The sequence below is a fragment of the Carassius gibelio genome, chromosome B13, assembly GCF_023724105.1.
Source record: "Carassius gibelio isolate Cgi1373 ecotype wild population from Czech Republic chromosome B13, carGib1.2-hapl.c, whole genome shotgun sequence".
NCBI lineage: Eukaryota > Metazoa > Chordata > Actinopteri > Cypriniformes > Cyprinidae > Carassius > Carassius gibelio.
In genome coordinates this window covers 14,429,405-14,452,343 of record NC_068408.1, presented here as the reverse complement: position 1 = coordinate 14,452,343, position 22,939 = coordinate 14,429,405, and the positions used below count along the sequence as shown (strand labels likewise).

General features: G+C 38.7%; 1 protein-coding gene across 3 annotated transcripts in view; it reads right to left on the bottom strand.

The window, feature by feature from the left end:
- The window catches only part of adka (adenosine kinase a), a 158,125-nt gene that overhangs the window by 97,786 nt on the left and 37,400 nt on the right, over positions 1 to 22,939 (bottom strand). The gene's annotated exons all lie outside the window — the stretch shown is intronic.

The following is a 22,939-nucleotide window of genomic DNA, read 5'->3' as shown; positions in this document are numbered from 1 at the left end:
CATACAACCAAGAACATTTTTGTGATTTTAACAATTCTACAGAATTACTAGAACTTGTGACTGGTAAAGAATGCATTTAATTTGTTCATTCTCTGGAGTATGGATAAACATACGTCAGTTAATTTGCTCACACACACAAACACACACACACACTTTGTGAAAAGTGGGGACATCCCATAGGTGTAATGGTTTTTATACTGTGCAAACTGTATATTCTATGGCCCTTCACCAACCATACACCTAACCCTAAGCCTCACAGGAAACTTTGTGCATTTTTACTTTCTCAAAAAAACTCATTCTGTATGATTTATAAGTGTTTTGAAAAATGGGGACATGGGTTATGTCCTCATAAGTCACCCTCTCCTTGTAATACCTGTGTCATACCCATGTCATTATACACAGTTGTGTCCTGATATGACACAAAAACAAGAACACACACACACACACACACACACACACACATGAATGTGCACGTACAGACATGCACACACACAAAGGCACACATGCACAAAAACACACAATATGCTCATACACTCCCCATATTCACACATATTTATTGTTGCAGTCATTCATTTAAAATAAAACTGTTTTTGTGTCAAATCACTTGGAGTACCCTTAGTTTTTGTATATTTTGTCTACCTGTTACAACTTACCCCAGTATGTGTTACAACCTACCCCAGTAGTGGGGTAGGTTGTAACAAAGGACCACCTTGTATTTGTCATCATCTCACAAAGTCTGTGATATAGTTGAATACATTTAAATTGTTGCCATTTGTAGTATAAACATGTGGGTACTTTGCCTAGAAGTTTTAGACTTGTAGCCAAAAGAAAAAGGTAATTTTAGGCGTTGAAGAAAAAAGTGTTACAACCATCCCCGGTCTCCCCTAAATGAACGTTCATGTGATGTGTTTCGATTAGCGCGAGAAAGATGAGAAATGGATGCTGAGTAGATGCAACGGAGGCTTGCCTCTGGCGAAAATACGTTTTGGTTGCACCAGCAGCTAAAGCAAAGTTCTGAGGTGTGGAAAAGTTTTGACCGTGTTTATAATGAGAATAATGAGTGAATAATCACCATCAGTGAGCGCAGGAACACATTGAAGACATCTACAGTAGATTCAATAATTTTCCTCCACAAAAACATGTAGACCTAGCCTAATCTCTGCGAGTAAAGTTTTTCAAATGATAACTATATATCCATTAAGGCTTAAATGCATAATGTGGACTGAGTATTTACGCTAATTAAATGTTTGCATTATTCTTTTATTAAATGTCAGCTGATATGTGGAGAAGCAAATCCGGCGGAGCTTTTATATTAATTTCGTTATTGCCAAATACCCATCTTAATTTAAAAATAATCTTAATTTAATCTGTTAAAAAAGATCGTTTTTATTGATGAGTTGGTTTATTTATAGGCTAAATGAGTCTATGTCTATTTAGAGTGCTGAGATGTTACGATGTTACAGAGGACTTATTTTATTTCTTTATTCCAACTTCCAAGTGTCCTAGTCTACGTTAGTTATGAATAAATTGTTAAAACATGTATAAATGACTCATTGTTGACAAAATGCAAAAGAGCTGTGTGTGTATGCGCACATCTGAATGTCGGGCTGCACACGGGTTCGGGCTTTTAAAAAGCTGTCAATCAAAATGTAGCCTACTTCTCGGGCTCGGGCCAAAACCTGTCTTTAAATGACTGAGATTCCACAGTCGACAAGGGCAGCATTTCCTCCACCACACACGCTGCTACAGCTCTTCACCTGTCCAGAAGTTACCTTCCCTCCCAATCTTGAACAAAAATGTAATGAAAAGTAATTAGAATACAGTAACGCGTTACAAAGTAACGCGTTACTGTATTCTAATTACTTTTCATTACATTTTTATACCCAACTCTGGTCCTAAGGCACTTCTGCCGGAAGAGCACGCGCTCCCGTATAGCAGAGCACTGAGAGCACAACAGACATTCACTGATCAGAGCGAGAGCGTCGCGAAATGTCACAAAAGGAGTGTGTTTTTGGTTGCCAGGGCAAGACAACCCTGCACAGATTACCAAAAGAGAAACAGCATTAAGGGACCAGTGGATGGAGTTTATTTTTACAGAGCATCAACGGAGTTGTGAAGTGTTTTTGTTTGTTCCCTGCATTTCGAAGATGCTTGTTTTACAAACAAGGCCCAGTTTGACGCCGGATTTGAACATCGTTTATTTCTTAATGATGATGCAATCCCAACGAAAAAGGTTCACGATCGTGTGTTGGAACCGCAGGCGGTGAGTAAAACTGCTTCAAATATCTCTGTGTTGTTAACTTAGCTATCGCCGCGTAAGCACATCAAGTAAACGACATGCGATGTTGTCATCAAACTGCACTTTCCGCATGTACAGTTTTACATACTTAGTCATTTTCCAAAACCGCTAAGCAAATATATACAGTTTCAGTACATACCACATAGAGATGTCATTGCTGATGCTGCTCTTGTTAAATTTCAGCCTCTGGATCTGATTCTGGATCATAAATATATGCTGAATCTGACTGTTAGCCATGGTTTGTTTGGGATGATGGTTTTTTCCTCAAGGTAATGTCACAGCTTCCACATGCTCTCAACGCAAAAGCCTACTGGCGCTTGTGATTCTTTAGCTCCGCCCACACGTCACGCCTCCAGCCGGTCATGTTTTTGCGGGAAAAATCGGTACAGACTATCTTTCTCTTATGAATATAATAAAACTAAAGACTTTTTGGAGTTATGAAGGATGCAGTACTACTGTTTAGGTACTCAAGATTAACAGAATATTGAGCGAAAACGAGCATTTCACCCCCCCTTTAAAGTACTGGTTCCCTTAAATCGGCCACAACTACAAGAAAGTGAATGAAAGGAAAAATTATTTATTGCAGTATTGTAATTGTAATGTAAGGAAAATCAGTATATTCAATATAATTATGAAATTAAGTGTCCTTTCACCTTAAGTTGAAATTTATAAATTAGATTAAAAAAAAAAAAAGTCTACAGCATTTTCAATTAACATATTTAAGCATCCTTTAGGACAAACTTTGCTTGTGTAGTAATTAATCTAAATTTCCGTTCTACTTCCCTGCAATGAAATTTAAATTTCAAACAAATTTCAATTCTGCATCCACTTTGCTAATGCATTTAAAATTCAGAAGCTGAATTTAAATTTAAGAGCCATTCTCAATTAAATTCTAAATGACATGCTAACACCAGACATGCTTGGCAGGATGTCACAAAATTTGCAATTTGCATTATAATAATAATAAAAAAAAGCTGCCTAGACTCAAAACCCATTTGCGACAGTTTGGAAAGTAGACTATACTGTAGTTTTGCACTTGGTATTGAATTTATAAAAAGTAGCTGACTCTCTTTGAAAACATGCTTATTTACCACCTCCAACCACGCACTGTCAGTTCAATGCTCGCTGGAATGGATAAAAACATAATTATACCGCATTCAGTCCAGGAAAGCTTGGTCATTCTTTATAAAACTGTGAATTTAATTAAACAAACTAGGGTCTCAAGGCTGGATGTATTCATATATGCAGCGATGTACTGATGTACGTTCTGCCTATTGATAAATAACTAAAGCAATCAGTGCTGCTTTATTTCTTTTCTTACAATAGCTTCTCGGCATTAGACAGATCTTGATTGAGGAGGAGCCGTCATTTGTGACCTTCTTTGACAAACCCAGTTATGCGCTACAAAATCCTATAAAAACATGATTTTATCTCTGCTAATTTGTACCGCTAGCTATGCAAACCTCAAAAGCATAGCAAACCCTATAATAAAGGTTTGTGGTTCCCTTGAAGACAGAACAGGGTTAAGCAAGGGTTCATGTCACGGATGAGTCCCACATGCTATGCGTTTTGGAACGGAGGGCAAGTGGGTTGTTTTACCCCGCGTTGTGTGCAATAAATCTAATCAAGGTGATAAATCAAGGCCATTCTGACTAGGCAGACTGTAACTGTATTGTAACAGAACCTGAGGAGAGCGGCCAGGGCTGGGAACTAGGCCATTAGGTCTTCTCAATCCCCAGCTTTGGGTAAGGTTTCTCTAAGCATGTAGTTAACTACACTCAGGAAATGATTCCTCTCCAGACCATTAATGCACTATAGAATAATAGACACACTAAGGACTGTGGCAGATGTATTTCTGCGCCTATAAAGCCGTCTCTCAAAACCCCTCTTTGCTTGCCAAACGCAACACCTCTTCCTCCAGAGCAGCGACGGAGCCTGTGAAGGTTGGCCCGCTCTTTGCGTTCCCAGACAAGGCAGAATGTTAACAGGGTCAGGGTTGGGGACCGAGTCCTATAGTTAAATCCATTTGAAAATGCAAAAATGTGAATTCTGCTTTATAATGGCTCCCGCAGGTCTCGACGTTACGGGCCAAAAGAAGCTTCCCCGAAGCCAACTGCTGGATCCGATTTCAGCCCTTCTACCCCACCCAGAAAAAAGAAAAAAGATATAGATAAAAAAAAAAAAGTCAAGAGAAGGACAGACAGACAAAGGAGGAGAGACATTTAATGCACATTTCACTTCAGGACAACCATACCAAAATTATTCAATTATCCCATCGTTCTTGGGGCCCCAAACTGATTTATCGAGTCGTGGCACCTGAGATGCAGATCTTTCCAGGTCTTCACTCCCTCTCATTTGACTTGACTTCCCTCATGAAAAAAACTCTCCATGTCTTTCAGACCCCAGGGTTCCTGTTAAAACCCAGAGCAAGAGATCCAGGAAGAGAGGGGCCAGGCCCTGACAGCCCTGCCTGAGATTACAGCGAGAAGGTCGTCTTTGAATGAAAAGCTCGTTTTTCCGAGTTAGCGCTGGCAAATTTGCCTCTCCACATCCAGCCCCTGTTAGCTTTGGCAAGTCGAGTGAAACGCAGCGGTAGCGCTACGCAAACACCAACGGGGCTGTGCTGTGCCGCACTCCTTTTCTCTTTTCGACACTTTTGGGAGCCGGAGAAATTATCCAGCACACCTGGGAATGACGAAGCCACTCGCCGTCCAACTTAAACTACTTGAGCTGACTGGCAGAGGCTTAAAAATTTGGGTAGCTGTAATTCTTCTCAAGTCTGGCGTTCACACACAGAAATCAATATATGATTCTCATGAGCATTCACTAGGCACATAAAAAAAAATCTATTAGTTTTAAATCGTCTGTCTGATAAAACATTCAAACATTGACAGTGCAGAATAAAAGAAGTGTATAAAAAGGAGAAGTCTGATATTTTCAAAGTAATAGTTATGCTACATGCTTCACTGACAGCTGCATTTATGAAGGTCGTACTTTCAATTGCCCGTGGAAATTCTTTGTATTCAATGTATTTCATTATAATGTGTTGAATATAATTTACGTGGCCTAGTCTGAAAATGAAAATCGAAGACTATGTCTAAAAATTTATCCTGCTCAGAAACCGTCTGAGATTCAAACAAACAGCTGCAGCACAACAAATACTTGTTTAATATAATTTCAATGATGACCTTGTGGGCTATCATTTCTTGTCAGCCCAAATTTTTACTTCTGCAAGTTTCCACAGCTCATCATGAAATATTCATCTGAGAAGCTTCCCGCTCCACAGCACAATTCGGACCAGTAATGAACAATACGGATTCAAAAGGGGATACGATTTCACAAACAAACAAAGAAAATTACCAAGCGTCTTGAATCCCCCTGCTGGGCGACTATCCTAGTCAATTAAAAGGATTTCACTGTTGCTTTTCTTCAATGCATGTTTTTTTCCCTTTTGTCCTCTTTTTAGCACACTGCGCATTCGACACGAATCAAGGTCAGGATTAATTATGGAGCCAAATCCAGTCACTTTTCTTTCTCAGTGAAAAGCATGATGTATTGTGTTTATCAGTGGCAAATCCTGCTACGAGCGGCTCCTTCTCAGCAAGGCGGCAGCCTCGGGGCACTGCCCAACAACACTGCTTCTGCCTGAGTTTACTACTCTGCACTGCACCGCTAGCTTAAGCTATAATCAAGGGGTCTCATTCATTAAAACTGCTTAAGAAAGGCAGCAGGCAAATCTCTAATGATTTAATCTCCCTCGTGCTCTCATACACACCCACACCAGAGTATTTGTGTTAGGCTAATGTGCTAATGATTAGAGCCCACATCTCTACCTCCCGCCGGCCCTAAAAGAGCAGTACAGAAGAATAACAAACAGCTGCCCACCGCAGGAATCCACGGCGGCTCCAACGGCACTCATGATTGGCATGAAGAAACTACACCAACCTCTAAAAACACACACGCTACCTGCTGAATAAAGTGCAGATTAGCCGTCACAAAGGCTAGTGAGATCACATCTGATTACTTGATTGCTCTTACAACTTAAGAGCACAACAAGTATATATTAGACAAAGATGTCGGTATGAAATCAATCAAACATTCATACTTCATCCTACTATCAGTCTAATAAGAGCATGCGTGTCAGAATCACTTGGAACAATGCAAAGTAAAACATTTGGCAGATGAACGCCATTTTAGTAAGCCATAAAGAATGACAGAATCATGGCCAATCTAAAGGTTATTTCATCTAGTTTATACGGAGTTAATTTACAACAGGGGTTAATATACTGGAGGCTTGAGCACGAAACAGATGTTAAAACTTCTTATCTGCACACACTTCAGGTAGCGTTGTACTTAGTTATGCAGTATTATAAATATATACTTAAAATTTTATTTGCCCTGTCGCTCTGACCAGACAAACAATAATTGGCTTTAGTCTCAAAAGTTTGTTATAGTTTTTAATTAAGTAATAAGTACACTTTTTAAATGACATAATAATGTGCATGGATAAATCGTATCTAATATATGCTGCAACATTCCCTGCACCTATACAAATGACTTCATAAATATATTCACATGAATATATACAATATAGTTAGTTACTGTATAATTTATATGAATAAAGGCTATACATAAGAACTGTACATTTAAATAATCAAGATTTACCTCATTTCTGTGGTTAAACATTTAGTTTTTTTTTTCTGAAATGTGCGCCTACACAAACATTCCTCTTGAAGAAAATAAGATTTATAAAATGTGTCACTGCTCACTTTAAAACTAGCAGACATTCGGGAACAATTTAAATTGGAGTCATTAACCAATCAAAATGATTTATTATTAAAATCATGTTTGAACAATATGCATGTTTGACTTTGTAATCCTTCACTTATAACTTGACGGAGCAAGCTACTGGATAAACGTTATTGAACAACTAAATAGCTATATGATTATGGTTTTTAGTGACCTTCCACATTCTGTTTGACTCCATTCTTATAATGTAACGACACTTTTAACATCAACAAATTTTTTATGGATCCAAACCTGCCCACTTGTGTCAAATTAGAGAAAATGGGCTGTAACTGACTTCAAGTACAATAAATAATTAAATGAAGTTATCTTGGCAGCCCTAAAACAATGCAAACCTATTTCCCCTACATTGAATATTGCACATAATGTGCTCAAAAAAGGCAATCCTGCAACAAGCCTGGACCTAGAGCCTCAGACTAAACAGAAACTCTTGTGAGAGGCAAAGCAGGTACAGAAGTAGCTATGTACAGCAAAGGCAATACATCAAAACAATGAGACAACACCGTAACACCTGTTCAGGGTGCACGCTACCATTTCTCTTTCTCACACACTTTCTTTTTAAAGACAAATATAGTTGCAATTGCAGCTTGTCACAGGGTGACCTGCTTCCTCAGCAGACCTCCTGTAGGTCTCCAGAGATGCTCTGGCACTGATCCCAGCACAGCTGCACCTCACCAATCTCAGCCGCCAATCAAAATACGACCTTCCTTTCTTTTCAAGAGCATGCCGGAGATGCTCCCGTGTTCGCACACAACTACAGCTATTGCTATGCTAATTCCTGTCTAATTTCTCACCCCCTTCTCTCCCTCCTCCTGTCACTTAGACAAACAGAGGTCGTCAAACATCCCAGAAAGCATGGCAGGCACTCCCCGAGCGGCATTCCGATTTTTTATGAATTATGGAGAGCGCTGTAAAGCATACCGCCTTCACTTTAATTAGGTTTGAGTGTGGAGGGCCGTCTCTATGGGAAGTCTAGAAGCAGCATGTAAGACAACTCCTGCTCTGTACTGTAATATCCCTGGGCACGAACGTCCACGCTACACTCTACGCTGGGTTGCCAACATCTACAAATCGAGTGAATGGCTAAGGGGAAGGCAATTAATTTATCCGAATGCTGCTGTTTTTTTTTCTAACAAGAATATCCTCTCAAAAAGAAGCACATTCGGGCATATTTTGGAAAATTTGGTATAGATTTCAGTGACAGACAAACTGAAGCATGTCTGCAACTAAACTCGACTTTGCAGATCAGTAATCTGAAGGCTAGTTGAACCCTGACCCAAGTAATTAATAAATCATGTCAGCAATTAGTGAAAGCTATAAGCATCATTCACAAGTCAAATTACTGGTGAATTCAACTGGTATGTTAATGATGAGTCAGCGATGCGGGCAAGATGTGCGAGCCGACAGGTAAATCAGCATGACGTTAGCTGTGTGTTTATTAGTGCAAGCTAACAAGGCATGAATTTAACAGCACCACTATACTATAAACTGGCCCAGACAGACAAGCTGGGTGATTATAAATCAAAAAAATAAAAAAGTTAACAGTTGGATTTTAAACGTCTAATTGGCAGTGGAAACTTAGCCTTTACTGCCTGGGATGATACCAATCAAAACAATGGCAGCACGGATCACTTCACAGGTTAATGACATGCAGGAGCTACATTTCTATAAAACTTGCAATTACCTTGACAGTTTATGCTCTGAAAGAGCCTGAAGACTCTGGCAGCCATCTTGTTTGCTGCTGCAAGCAGTCAGGTTGGAAAAATAAACTTTTCAATGTCATATGGAAATAATATTATTTCTGGGATGAAATGTGGCTCGTAATCTGCAATATATAACTTTTTAACCAGCCTTAAAGAGATAGTTCAACAAAAACTCAGTTATCATTTATTCCTCATGTCTTCTCAAACTTTTTTCTTCTGTGGAAAACCAAAAAGAACATAAATATTTAATTTTGTTTGGACCACAGTGACTTTCATTATATGGAGATAAAAATACAGAAGAATGAGGTCAATTACAGTATTCCTTTAAGATTTAAAAAAGGTTAAAAACATGACAACTTAGCACAAAACAAAAGATTGATTTTAAGCAATTAAAAAAAGGCACTAAATTCGGATTTCTGCCAATGGTGAGAACAATTGATGTAACACGAAAATTTAATATCAGAGTGTGACACCAACTTACAACAAACGATGGCATCTCAAGAGAGAGCGCAGACGGTTAAAGCTATAAATCGCTGCGCACAGGTGTGTCCAGTAATTCTTGGAGATGTGAGGCATGTGACAGTAGACAGGCGGACGGTGACAACAGAACCGACATTGGATGCTCATCTGAAGAATTACAGCCACGGCTGGATCCCGAAGACATTACACAGCATGCTGTGAAGCGGTCACTCTCAACTCATGCCGAAAACACTGGCCAGGAAGTGCTTCACCTCAGGGATTCTGGTGCAGATGGAGATTTCTGAACATTCCTGTGGCTTCAAGATCATTTTTCAAAGCAAGGATAGATAGTCGAGTTCTTCAAACATTGGTGCCACTGGATAGCCACTATGAGGAACTAAGTCAGAGTTTAAAGTTGTATTTGTCACATGCACAGCGGCACCAGTACAAAAAATGAAAAAATAAATTTTATATATACATATATAATATGCTTTTTTTTAATCGGGATCTTTAATAAAATCTGAATAGATAATTGTAAATAGATCCATCCATCTATCTATCTCTCTATCTAGACAGGCAGACAAACAAAACATTTCTTTGAGCCATCTTAAGCAAGGTCACACACATTTGTATATAAAAGAGAAGACTGAGTAATGTCACTAATGATGCAAACTTACCAAAAAAATAAATAAAAAGCAAGAGGAAGAAAAACTCTACAGATTTGTGATTTGTTTGGGCACACTTAATGACAAGCAGAAACTGATCTGTAACAATGCAGCAGTAAATTGCAGCCTCCAGCCAGTTCTTTTACAGAGAATATTATGGCGATTAAAAACAGACTGAAAAAATCCATCCCTGGTGGTCCTCTCAATAACATGGAGACATCATGCCTCTTGCCAGCTTTGCTCTTGGAACCTGCCTGCTTCTAATTTCGCAGTAAGAACAGCTCATTTCTGGACAGGCCAAATTCATTCTGCCTTTTTAGTGGGGAGGTACATTCTCCTGTCATCTTGAGAAAACTGGGGCCTCTTTGATAAACTTCTGAGCAAAGACTTTACTTCATCTGCTACTCAACTGTCCAATGTTTAAATAAACAACCAAAGAGCACTTGCTTTATAATCATATCTGGAAACAAGCTAAAGGATCGGGTTTCTGTTGTTCAGTTGGTAAGTATATTGTGTGCGACAGCACATAACATAAGCTTTACTTAACCTCATCCATCACCGTGCTTAAAAACCCAGTAGAACGAAACACAATGGCACACCTCACGACACCACAACATTTATAGACAATAAGGGATAGAAAGACATGAATCAGTACATTAACCAGCACAAGCAGAGATGTTTTTACATTTACGCATTTAGCAGAGTGCATTACAGTGCATTCAAGCTATGCATTTTTTTGTTTACTAGTATGTGTGTTCCCTGGGAGTTGAACCCACAACCTTTTGCACTGCTAATGCAATGGTCTACCACTGAGCCACAGGAACAGAGTCAGACTTTTACATCTCCATTTCTCTTTGAACATGACAACAACTTTTAATGCCAAAAGGTTTATCTGACATTTCAGTGATGACCTTGCATTGGTGGAAGTGATCTGTGAATGACGAGACTTTAAAAAGTACCCTACAAACTTGAGTCGAGGCCTTAAAAGAAAGAAGCAAAGCATTTAGGATATGAAAGACGTTCAAATTCCAGCACTTCTTAATGACCCAAATATTCCTGACATCGCTCAGTGTGAAAGAACAGAAAGGACATTTTTCAGATCACGACTTCAGAACAGAAAAACAAAATGTTCTGGCTGGAAGGAGAGCAGATATATTTCGATTCTTCGCCATTTGGCAGACTTTTCTGGTTTAGTGGCATCCTATGAGCTCTACCATCCAAAAGCCCAGCGGAGTAAGGCAGGCTGCAGCTCTGCAGGGGGCTTGAGCAAGCATGCAATGGTAAGAAGCAGACTGTTAGTATCTTGTCTGTCACCTGCTGTGTGTCGCCAGGCTCCTGTCATTTCCCTCCATTCATTTTTCACAGTCACTCAAAATTTAGACTTTCCATCTCCTCTATATACTCCTCCAATTCTGTCATTTTGGGTAGTGAAGCAGAACACGAAAAGACTGGTACTGACACTACCAGACAAGGATGTGTTCGTCATCTAAAATTTATATAACCTGTTTTTTTCTGCTCTGCCTTGCTTCAGCTGTTGCCAGAATATGCTGGTGTTTGTGAGCTCTTCCATTTCAAAATCTCTCACTTTCTATATTGTCAAATCGCCACGACACGTTTGTAAACATGTTTGCAATGCTTAAAAAATCCAATTAATACATTAACAAGCACATTTTCTCTGGCTTTTACTTGTCATTACTAATTGTTTATAGTCAGCTACTCCTTGCATGTGACCTTAACAGAAATAATAAACACATTTGTGGGATTTGGATTGGATATTTTAAGGAATAGAAAGCTTAAAAATATAAAACTTATTAAACATTATTAATGCTGCCGCTTTTAAATTTGCTTTCTTTTTCAGAATACATTTTTTTAATTACATTTTATTAATAAAAAAGCATGTCTAATTAATACAAACCATGTGAATCAAATGAATTGCCACAAAAGCCTTTTTTTTTAAATGAAGGCATAAAACATTCATTTATCTATCAATTGTTGAAATCGTAAATCATAGGCCCCTGCACTTGTAATACTTGCTGAATAAAACATAAAAAGCACATATTAATTCTTTATTCTGCATGACCATATTTTAGATCCCTTAATATCTGCACATTTTAATAAGGCCTATCAGCTATATTCTCTTGGTCCTTTCTTTAATAATTCAAGTGCTAAACAACAACTTACTTGGTTTAATTCTACCTGCTCTGACATTTTAGATTCTATAGCCCCTTTGCGAAAAAAAAAAAAAAAAGCCGGCCCTAAATTGTGGAATAGTCTTCCAATCTCTATTAGAACAATTGCAACAGAATCTCTTTTTAAAACAAGGCTTAAAGCCTACCTCTTTGTGAAGGCTTTTAGTGTATGAGCCAACAGAAGTTTGTCAAATTATTAATTGTTTGTCTAGTCTTTATCGTTTCTATGTATTTTGATTCTTTCAAGTTATACTGTTCAGCACAATGGTCCACCATCGTTGTTTTATTGTGCTTTATAAATAAATAAATAAAATAATAATAATACCTTGTGCCTAAACTTAATGTCTACCCTACTAACTTTTAATAAGCAGCAAAATTAACTTTGTTGTTCATGGTAAATGGATATGGATTTTTTTTTTATCATTTGTAAATGCACAGTGATTTCACTCACAATACAAAATATTTTTGAGATGACCATAATTAGAACAATTGATATTTAACAAACAAATGTCCATAATTTTACATTATTAACTTTCCTTTTCCAGGCCTTGTAACCACAATATGGAAACTTCCTGAAATTACCAGGAATTCCACAACTGGAGCCCTTCATTAGTCATAAACACCACAGGTGTCAACCTGAATCACTCAGATTACTCATCATTTCATGAAATTTCAACTAATTTAGATTCAAACATAACTAAAAGTGATGGCATCGGAGTGTGTGAGTTGTTTACCTATCCACTGGGTTGTTAATAGTTTCACCCATTCGTTCCTGTATTTCACACATGCCACATCAGAATGCAACAAGCTAAAGAAAAGAGCTCAAGATTTATTTTTATACCGCCGATTTTTTTTTTTTTTTTTTTTTTTAGAAAAATGCATTGGCTCCCTTGCCTCCCTGGAGAAAACGTCTCTGCTCCAGACTATGAAACATTAAAATGAGCAAGCAGGTAAAAGAGAGTAAGACAGAGAACACCTAGGGAAAAGAGGATGACGACCCTAAAAGATGACTTTCCGTGTAATTGCTGTTATTTCTCCTGGTCACATCTGTCATTGATTTTTAACTGGAGGACTCCTCAGGACTGCATTATGACTCCAGCAGAGCAAACATAAACAGGAGAGCGATTCCGGGGCTGGCTGGGAACGCACCGAAGCTTAAAAGGCCAAAGCGTCTTTTCATGTAGTCCAGCTAGCCTTTGCGCTACTGCCCAAGATCTTTCACATGACTTAAGGGGATTTTGAATGGATCTGGGCAGTCTGACGTGCTACCTTTCCTCACCAGTACAGCTGCCGAGATCCAAGGTACAATTATTGGACTGATGGGTGAGTAAATCGGAGTCTCAGTTTAGCCATAATGATGCTATGGCAGAAACATAACACTATTTTACTTTTCTGACGTCCAGCGGAAAAAAAAAAAAGGACACTGATGTTGTGCTCAGTTATAGACAAATAAACTGGAAGGAAGTGACTAATTTCCTGGACCAAGTCCTAAGTTAGGAAGAAGGGAAAAACAACACTGATAATAGGATTTGCTGAGAGAGAAACACTAAGCGAGAGCTCTGCCTGTTCTATATCAGGAGCCAGTGCTGATGCCAAATGAACAGCTTTGTTAGTGCTCCAGTTATGAGACGAACTGGGGGCCAAGTGTTCAAGCAAGGTGGCGTGTCATGAATACTGAATGGACGGCTACAAAGCGCCTCTTCCTCCAGGATAGGCTGGTGTTAAAGGACAGACAAGACCAGGCTGTGCTCTCTATAAGCTTTGTCCTCAAAGAGATCTGTAGCTATTTAGCTTGCAAATGACTAATTCTGCCAAAAATAAAAGAGGGCGCAAAGTACACGGAGTTCGAGTGTGTTTGTGAGAATGAGAAAAGAGTTTCATATTGCGCCCTCAGGCCCCTAAACACACAATTTATGTCTATATGTCTCATTCAATCTAAATTGTAGAGAGGTTTGCGTCTCAAATGAATCTCTGACACCTCCCTGGAGAACATAACATTAATCAACAAGCTTACTTATGAGGCGCTATCCACACCGTTAAACCCCCGCCGGCTAATGACGACTCTGCAAGAGTAAATTAAGCAATATGGAAATCTATACAGCCCACAGCTTGTGAACTGTACCCCGCATATTATCGGTGGTTTAGTAAAGACATTGATTTTATATGTCGGCACATGACATGGAGCTGATTGTGTAACCACACACTGAACCGCACGGTTTTAGTACTGAATGAATGAGTGCTTTAATTAAGACCTGAGAAAGCTGCAGTCAATTTAATTCAGGGAGCGGTGAGAATTACAACCACACCACCAGTAAAGCCATTGACTAAATCCACTGACTGATTCCTCAGAAGCTCATGCTGAGGAAAAACAGGATCTGGTTTTAAATCAAAGCCTATTGGATTTTGTTAATAAATCTGTCATTTAAACACTACAAAGGTCTTTTTTAAGCTCCAGGCACGTCAAGTCTAACAGCCCATTATTTATATTTACGGTAGTCTCTCTCCAACAAGTGGTATGTGTAGGGTTGTTCTTAAAGGGATAGTTCACTCAAAAATACATTTTTTGCCATTGGTTACGCAAACCTTCATGTTGATCCAAAGCATTATATCACATCACAGTATATGGAACACAAAACTTTTTTTTTTTTTTTTTTTGAATTTAAAAGCTTCTATTTTACATAGAATTAAAGTAAATAAGTAAATAATAAATAAAACATTTTATATTATATCCCAAATCACACAAATTTATTAAAAGACAGCTTTATGTGAGGTACAAACCAACATTTAAGGAAGCTGCTAACTGCTGCATCAAGATCATTGAGATGAATCAATTCATGAATTCATGAATGAATGAATCATTCATACCAACTGATTCACGAAAAAATACATTCACCTTGAATGAGTGGCTCACAAAACACATTACAACTTCTATGATGAACATCAAAATGTATAGTGAATGATGACTTAAATGATGTGTTAAACTGAATGATGGCTGTTCTTCACATAAAAACTATACTTTCTAACAATATTTACCATATATTATTTATATAATATATACATATATATATACACATATACATATATATACATATACATACACACACACACACATATATATACATATATATATATATATACACACATACACACACACACACACACATACATACATATATATATACGTTATTTTTTAAATTGATTATGGGCCAAATTGCAAACAAATTGCAATTAAAGTCATATTGCAAGACTGAAGGGGCGGTCACTGCACTTTTTGTTCCGTTGACTTCCATTCATATGCATGCAAATGCGTCATACCGGAAATGCAAGCTCATGCGAAAGATTTAGCATTTTGCTGCATTCCAAAGTTCAAGTTTTGTGAACTCTGACCTGCGAATTTGCATCGGTCACTGCATGACCTCTCTGTACATAAAAAAAAATAAAAAAATGGAGGAAGCACTAATTTTAGCCGTAGCGTAGCATCCTATTTTATATATGACATCTTTAAAAAATTATATAAAAAGAAGCTGCATGGTTCGCAGTGTTAATGGAGACAGGAACAGATGGAACATTTGAATGCAGACATTTAAAACATTTTTATTGCTTAGTGCGTAGGCTATATATTCATAGAGAGAGAGAGAGAGAGAGACAGAGAGTACAATATAATAAGACGCTTTCGACGCCGTCACAAAAGACACAGTACAAGCACATCAGAATACATGTGAAAACTGAGGGGAAACCTGGATGCCTGATGTTAAATACTGCTCCTGCCCATATTCGTAGCGGCGTCCGAAAAAATGTTGCATGTTGAAAGTCTAGTGTGACCACCACTATGTATTCGGATATGATTTTTAATTAACAAACAATGAAAAAAATGTATGCATTTCCAAAAAGGTTATTTAATTATTGCTAATGACATCCAAAAAACAACAACAAAAAAAGCACTTCTGGTTTTGAGCATTACTGGAAACAAAGTGGTCTATTGCATTACTCAAAGCATTTTCAAGTATCATTATGTCATTTTTGCAAACATGGCATAAAGCTGCAGTAAACCATAAACCATAAGTCTCAGCTGTATCCTTTATACTCCATTTAGTGCTAAGTGAGATCTTCATATAACTTTAGTTTATAAACATTGATCATCAATATCCATCACTCTGCAGTGCATTAGCAAGGCAGTTTTTCAATGCCGTCTCTCACACAAAAACTGAACGTATGTTTTTCATTGATACCAAGACCACATGCATGCGAAAGGTCAACTATATTCTGAACGTGGTTTTTGTGTGTGGGTGTATATATGCAAATGCTCACGCACAGTATGGCTTTGTTAGTAACAATGAGAAAAGGTCCTTTTCTGCCATATCCCACATGCCTCATTGCTTCCTCCTACAGTCTGAGCCCCTTCTTTAGTGTGATAGCAAGCGAATGAACAAAAGACAGAGTCTATTTATATCTCTCCCCACCAAGCCCTTCTTGGCGGTTGCCTGCAGTTAATCATTATTCATAATGCGGGGGAAGCGTCACCTTCACTATGTCACGTAACACTAAGTGCTGGAAGCATCTAAGAGTTCTGTGTTCATCACCATTTGTCACATCTGAACGCCTGCATCTATAAATACACATGGCATCTATGCATGTGCCACTCACTTTGACCTTTCCACAATGTCCCCAGGCTTGACTCATCTCTGCTGCCTTTGTAACAACACCATGCTATATCATGTAACATAAATGTCACACAATTACAGCACAGAGAATGCGGAATCAGACACAGTAAATGGCACACTGTCACAATGCTATCCAGGGTCTGACTCAAGTGACATGACAAGTGTCGTCCTGAACTGCAAAATCAGAGGTCGGCAACCTTGGGCACACGTGCCAACATTGGCACGCAAAAAAAGGGAGAGAGAGTGGGGGTGGGATCAGGAAAGGTCTGCGAGCCGGGACTTGTACTCGGGATGGCCGAAGCACAAGCGCTGGCCACAAGGCTAGACGTGGGAGTTCATATCCTATTTTTGCTTAAATAAATGGCTGCATTTATTTAATCAAAAATACAGTAAAAAAATATTGCGCAATATTATTAAAAATTATTATAAATATTTAAATAACAGATCTATTTTAAAATATAAAAATGCAATTTAGCAATTTATTCGGGTGATGACAAAGCTGAATTTTCAGCTGCCATTACTCATCTTCAGCGTCAATCGTCAAATGAGAAATAATATTAGATTCAAGATTCAAGATTTTTATTCGTCACATACAAAATTATATATAGCATATATAACCAGCAGTGAAATGGGAGTCAGGTCCACTCCATGGACAGTGCAATTATTAAAGAAAACAACACAGATGAAAATATACATAAATATATCTATGTAAGAATGAAATAAAAGTAAACAATAAAAATATAAGAATAAAATATAAAAAATGTATATTGTAGAATTAAATATAGAACGCAAAATAATGTGCATGAATGTAAACTGTAGTCTTAAATATTAAGATGTACAGGGATGTACAATGTGAATATGCGCAATTTACTGTATTCTTAAATATTAAGATACACAGGAATGTACAAGGAGCAAATGTGCAAACAGGGTGACACTGTAGTTTGTCAATTTGAGGTAGTGAATAAAGTGAAAATGATAAAATGAACATTAAGTGGAGGCATGAGGATGTTAGGAAGCGGGTTTAGAGTTTAATGTGTTGGTTTGGTGGTCAGGAAACATTTCTACTTAATAATGAGAAACACTTATTTTAATATAATATAAACTCTTGTAATATGCTCTGTAGCATTGACTAGCACGCATATTAAGCTGTTAACCTAAATTATTAATTCCTTATTCTGCATGGCCATCTACATCCCTTAATCCTACCCCATACTAAACATAACTACTACCTTACTAACTACTAATAAGAAACATAATATAAGTTTGAAGCAAAGGACAGAGTTATTAGTTAGTTAATAGCGAGAATTAGAAATTAAGTTAAAGTGTGACGAAAAATAACTAGATTATCTAGCAGTTGTCACTCCATGACTTGTCGACTTTCATGACCCAAAGTGTTTTCACATATGTATTCGTATGCATTGCCTGTAGTAAATGTAAGGCAAGGTGATTTTTTTCTTCAAGTGAAACCATGCTGAATGGATTTATAGGTCACATAAATAAAGACCAAGACCAAGAATAGTGTGGGAAATGGTGTATCACCGACCCTTTTAGATTATGAGGTCTTGAGATAAGACAAGAGCACTCTGATAAACGAGAGCGCTTGAAGTGAATTGGGAGCCCCTGCTGGGAGGCCGGTGGACTGATCAAACTGAAGATTAGAGCTGTTATGATCTACTCTGCTCTCTGACTCCCTATGAGGCACAAATGGGGAAATATTAGCTGAGACAAAGCACATGTGCTCCAGACACAGACAGGGCAGTCAACAACGGTACAGTCTAGAGTATCCACCCCTTCGCGATTCCAGTAAACAATGTTTGGGGTGAAGGAAGAGGAAAGGTGTGATTTCACAAGAATCCTGCTAAAGCTCACTGTAAGCATTTGGGTGTAACTGCTCTGGCCTCATGAGAACCGCAGAGCTTCCTGCCCAAGATGGAAATGGATGCCAGTTCGCTGCTCTCCAGGAATGCAAAAGGTGAGTCTGTTATGCTTTTCTTTTTCAAGGCTCTTAATTGTCTGTGACCCTTCATCAACTCAGGAAGAAATAAACAGCCCAGTTGTCAGAGATGCTGGCGCTTTTGAATGTTAACATTCAATTAACCTTCTGTCGAGAAACGGAGGAGCATGCTTAATGATGGGGCTGTTTCCAGCTTCTCACCGCACTGGACATCATTTCCAAAACCTGCAGGTATTTAGCAATCATTAATCAGACCTGTGCCCAAAGTACATTTAATATTCCCTCTCCAGAAATCCAGAACAATGTGGAGGATTTCACACTTGCACTTAACTAAATCCTCAAATCGAGATATTTTTCTACTTGCCTTCTCTCCTTTGTGAATATCGGTCACAGATGTTGCGGCCGTTCACCGTGGAGAGTTTAGTGTTCCCTGGTATGTGTCTTGTTAATCTCATGAGTCTTCAGAGCTTTCAAACTTTCCTTTCTTTTGCACTGAAATTTCCTTTCGTCCAAACGATTCCCTCCGCCAAGTTTGATACACATGTAACATTTGCCATTTTCTTCCCCTTTCCACTGAGACTAGATCTTCCATAAAAGACAAAAAATATATTAACTCTTTATCAAGAAAGGTCAGATGGACACAAGAGACTTTTTTCAAAAGGAAAACAAAGTAGTAAGTCAAGTCAAACATGAGGTCATGGAACGTTTCGTCTTCTAGTCTGATGTCTGGTTCTAGGCAACAACTTTTCCCTAATTTAAGTTTCCATGCAAAAAAATATGAACTGGGAAAGGCCTTTGTGTGCTGAAGGGAGCTAAGTGATTTTCTTCACAGAGGAGTTCCAACTACAGAGTGCACATGTGTTTCCAATAAAAGAGTCCAGTTTGAGTCCAAGGTTGGGCCCCCTCACCACTTTGAAAAAGAATCTGCGAAGGCACCATGGGCCAGCGACAAATGGAAAAAAAGGAGAACAGAAGAAGTTGAAGGAAAGAAAGGTTGCAGAAGCAAAAATATCCTTATGCTTGCTTGCTTTTGCTCACCCAAAAAATAAAAACTTCGTGACTTGTGATTCATGATTTATTCACCCTCTTGTCGTTCCAAACCAGTATGGACTTTGGAACACAAAAGAAGATATTTTAAAGAATGTTGGTAACTAAACAGTTTAGATGACTATTGACTTATATTGTATGGACAGAATAAAGAAAAACATTACACAGAATAAATAAATAATTTAGCGTTGGACTGATGGACTGACATGAGGGCAAGCAAATTATGAAAAATTAAAATTTTTGGATGAAACACCAATTACATTACACTTACGTTAGAAGTTGCTTTCAAAAATGTCAATTTGTAGACAACGAACCTTATTAAGACTCTGCCTGCAACAATTGCAGTGCTCAAAAGTGGCAACTGTTCAAAGCTGTAGGCCTCTCAAGCTCTAGAGGAGTAATTTAACCTCCCAATAGAGGCAGCACCTAACAACTGCTCTCTCTGTTGGTAAGTGTCAGCCTCTTCCCCTCTCAAACTCGCTGCTGCTCAAGGGGCCGCACCAGGGGTGCACATGTAATGGAGCTGTGTCTTGGATCACAGTGCAGAAGAATGCTTGGGGAACATTGTATATACAGTGGAGGAGAGTGTGATTCTCTGCCCTGGCTTTGATGTCTGGGGCTGTAGAGCAATGCTGGTGCGTTCTCTTTGCAGTGCTATATAAAGAGAATGGGAGATTGTTACTTTCTGCAGGTGAGAGTCTTCATCTGTGAAAATCCTGTGGGGCAGAGTGGTGCCTATCAGACTAAGACTATATGTCTCCTGCACAAATTTACCAATTCAGACACATCAAAAGAATCATCCGGGGAGGCTTAGATCTGAACCATTAATAGATTTATATTGACGTCCTAGGCTTTATACAAGAATGAGGAATGTATGCGGTAACCGAATGAAATGTCTTAAAGGAATAGTTCAAACAAAATAAATATTCTGTCGTCGCTTATTTGCCTTTATGCTGTTCCAAACCCATAGAAATTCTGAAGAATATGCTTGTTGCTCTTTTAAACTTTAAAAAGCATTATAAATGTAACATTTCAAGTTCCATTTCAATATTCTCCAAAGCCATTTGATAGGTTTGTGTGACAAACAAAATGTAATGTTGTAAAACCAGATCAGTCTGGTGCGTGAATGAATCATTGAGAATGATTCTGTAAACTGAATCAACAGATGCACTGAAAAGACCTCGTTCAAAATAATGACTAAATCAATCGACAGCTGTTGAGAAGCAGATCTATGCCGGCTTTTAAGATTTTCAGTGAACAACTTTTCTTCAATGGCAATTTTAGTCTATTTCTTACACAAGGAAATCAAATGGCTTCAAAAGACACTGAATATAGTGTACAACTCGTATATTGTGTCATTTTGAAGCTTGACAGTCCCATTATTCAAACTTTTGCATTCCACAGAATAAAGCAAGTCATACATGAAGGTGCGTAAACGATGACAGAATTTACATTTATGAGTAACTGAACCTTTAAGAAAGACTCTTTGGGGAATGTGTTTGTGCTGTGTGTGTTTCTCTGGAGCGTACAAATGGAATGAAGAGAAAGGAGAGGGGATAGGTTGGCAAAAAAAAATAAAATAAGGTGATCTGTTTGATTTCATGGTCTCGGGAAAAGAAGGGGAGAAGTGAGAAAAGGTGATGCAGAGCAAGAAAGATAGCTCTGCTTCTCCAATGACTGGCTGTTCTTGTGGAAATGGTCTACCTATCTTGGTCAGGTATTGGGAGCGGAACATGCTCCCTCCCACGTCTGCCAAGCAGTGCCCGAGGCTGAGAGCAGCCTCCGATTGGAGCACCTCATCTCCACATGGGTGCTTTGATGTACGCGCACAAGGCAGCCCATGTCATTGCGTTTGAAAGCTCTCGTTTTCCGCGACACTGACACACAGGTTGCGTTGCTCCTGGCGTTCCAGGTGCTGCCATGTGTTAATCTTAGAGGCCTGGTTCCGCATCAAGCTTCCCTTCTTACGCGAACCGGCTTTGAAGAGCTGTCTGATCAAACCACTGCTTAACAACCCACATATCACTGGGAGCCTTCGTAACTACCGCCGCCGTAACTTTTACCGCCCCGATTCTGTTATCTGCGACAGCAGGTGAAGAGCTGGAAGATAGCGCTGACATCCTCGCAAGGACGTTTACAGCAAATCCCGTTAAGCAAAATAAATGTTGGAACGCGGCAGCAAAAGAAAAAACTTAAATGAAGAATTATTTCTCTAAGTCCTTTCGGGCTGAATTCAGGTCATAACAAATGCGCCCCGCAACACGAGGAGTCAGACACTAAAGTAATGAAATCACATTTGCTTGCACTGGCAGATTCCCAAATGATTATCCACAGTCTTACCTCATCACACACCAAGGTCTGTATTTCATGGTGATAGATGCACTGCGTGTGAAAGCCTCTGCAGCCTAATGCATCTGTAGATTTGAATTCAGTGCATCATCTGGAGATCATCAGAAAATTCCATGTGTCTGTTTAGATGATATATATCTAAATAACTCCTGTATTTGAGGTCTTAAAAATGTTGATGTCTGCAGCCACCTGCTAAAGTACACAGCAGTACTAGACATGTGCTGGAGGAATCAAACTCCATCTAGTTGGGCCCTGAGGGCAACAAGGCCATCTGAGCAGATTTCATTCTCTGCTGTGACAGCACCCTACCGGACCATCAGGGACTTAAGATTATTTCTGCTGTTGGCCTTAATATCACACAAATAAAATATCCCACTCAGATGTGAAGCATCATGTCTTGGGAATTTTCAGAAAAAGCTTGAAAAAGGGAAAAGCAATATTTAGACTTTCTGGAAACGCTCGAACCTAAGAATGGCTCCAGACTAGGCCAGCTAAAGTGAAGGGCTGAAAAGATCTTAAGACAACTGTCTCTCGTTTGGACTATAAATCAGTGAGATGCATCCAACTTTAAATCTTGCTGCGTCTGATGTAACAAATCTAAACCTGTAAAACTGGAGTAAAAATGGATCCAAAAAAGATAAATATACTGCATGCAGCAAGTCCTTAAAAGTTAAGCTGTGAAAGAATTACTGAGTACAAGTCTCACTGCTGACATTATTCTCACAAAAATGAGATGGTTTTATGGTACATTGCTTTTGTGCAGGCCTGAGGGCCAGCAATTACCAGAGCTCATGGTAAAACTGCACC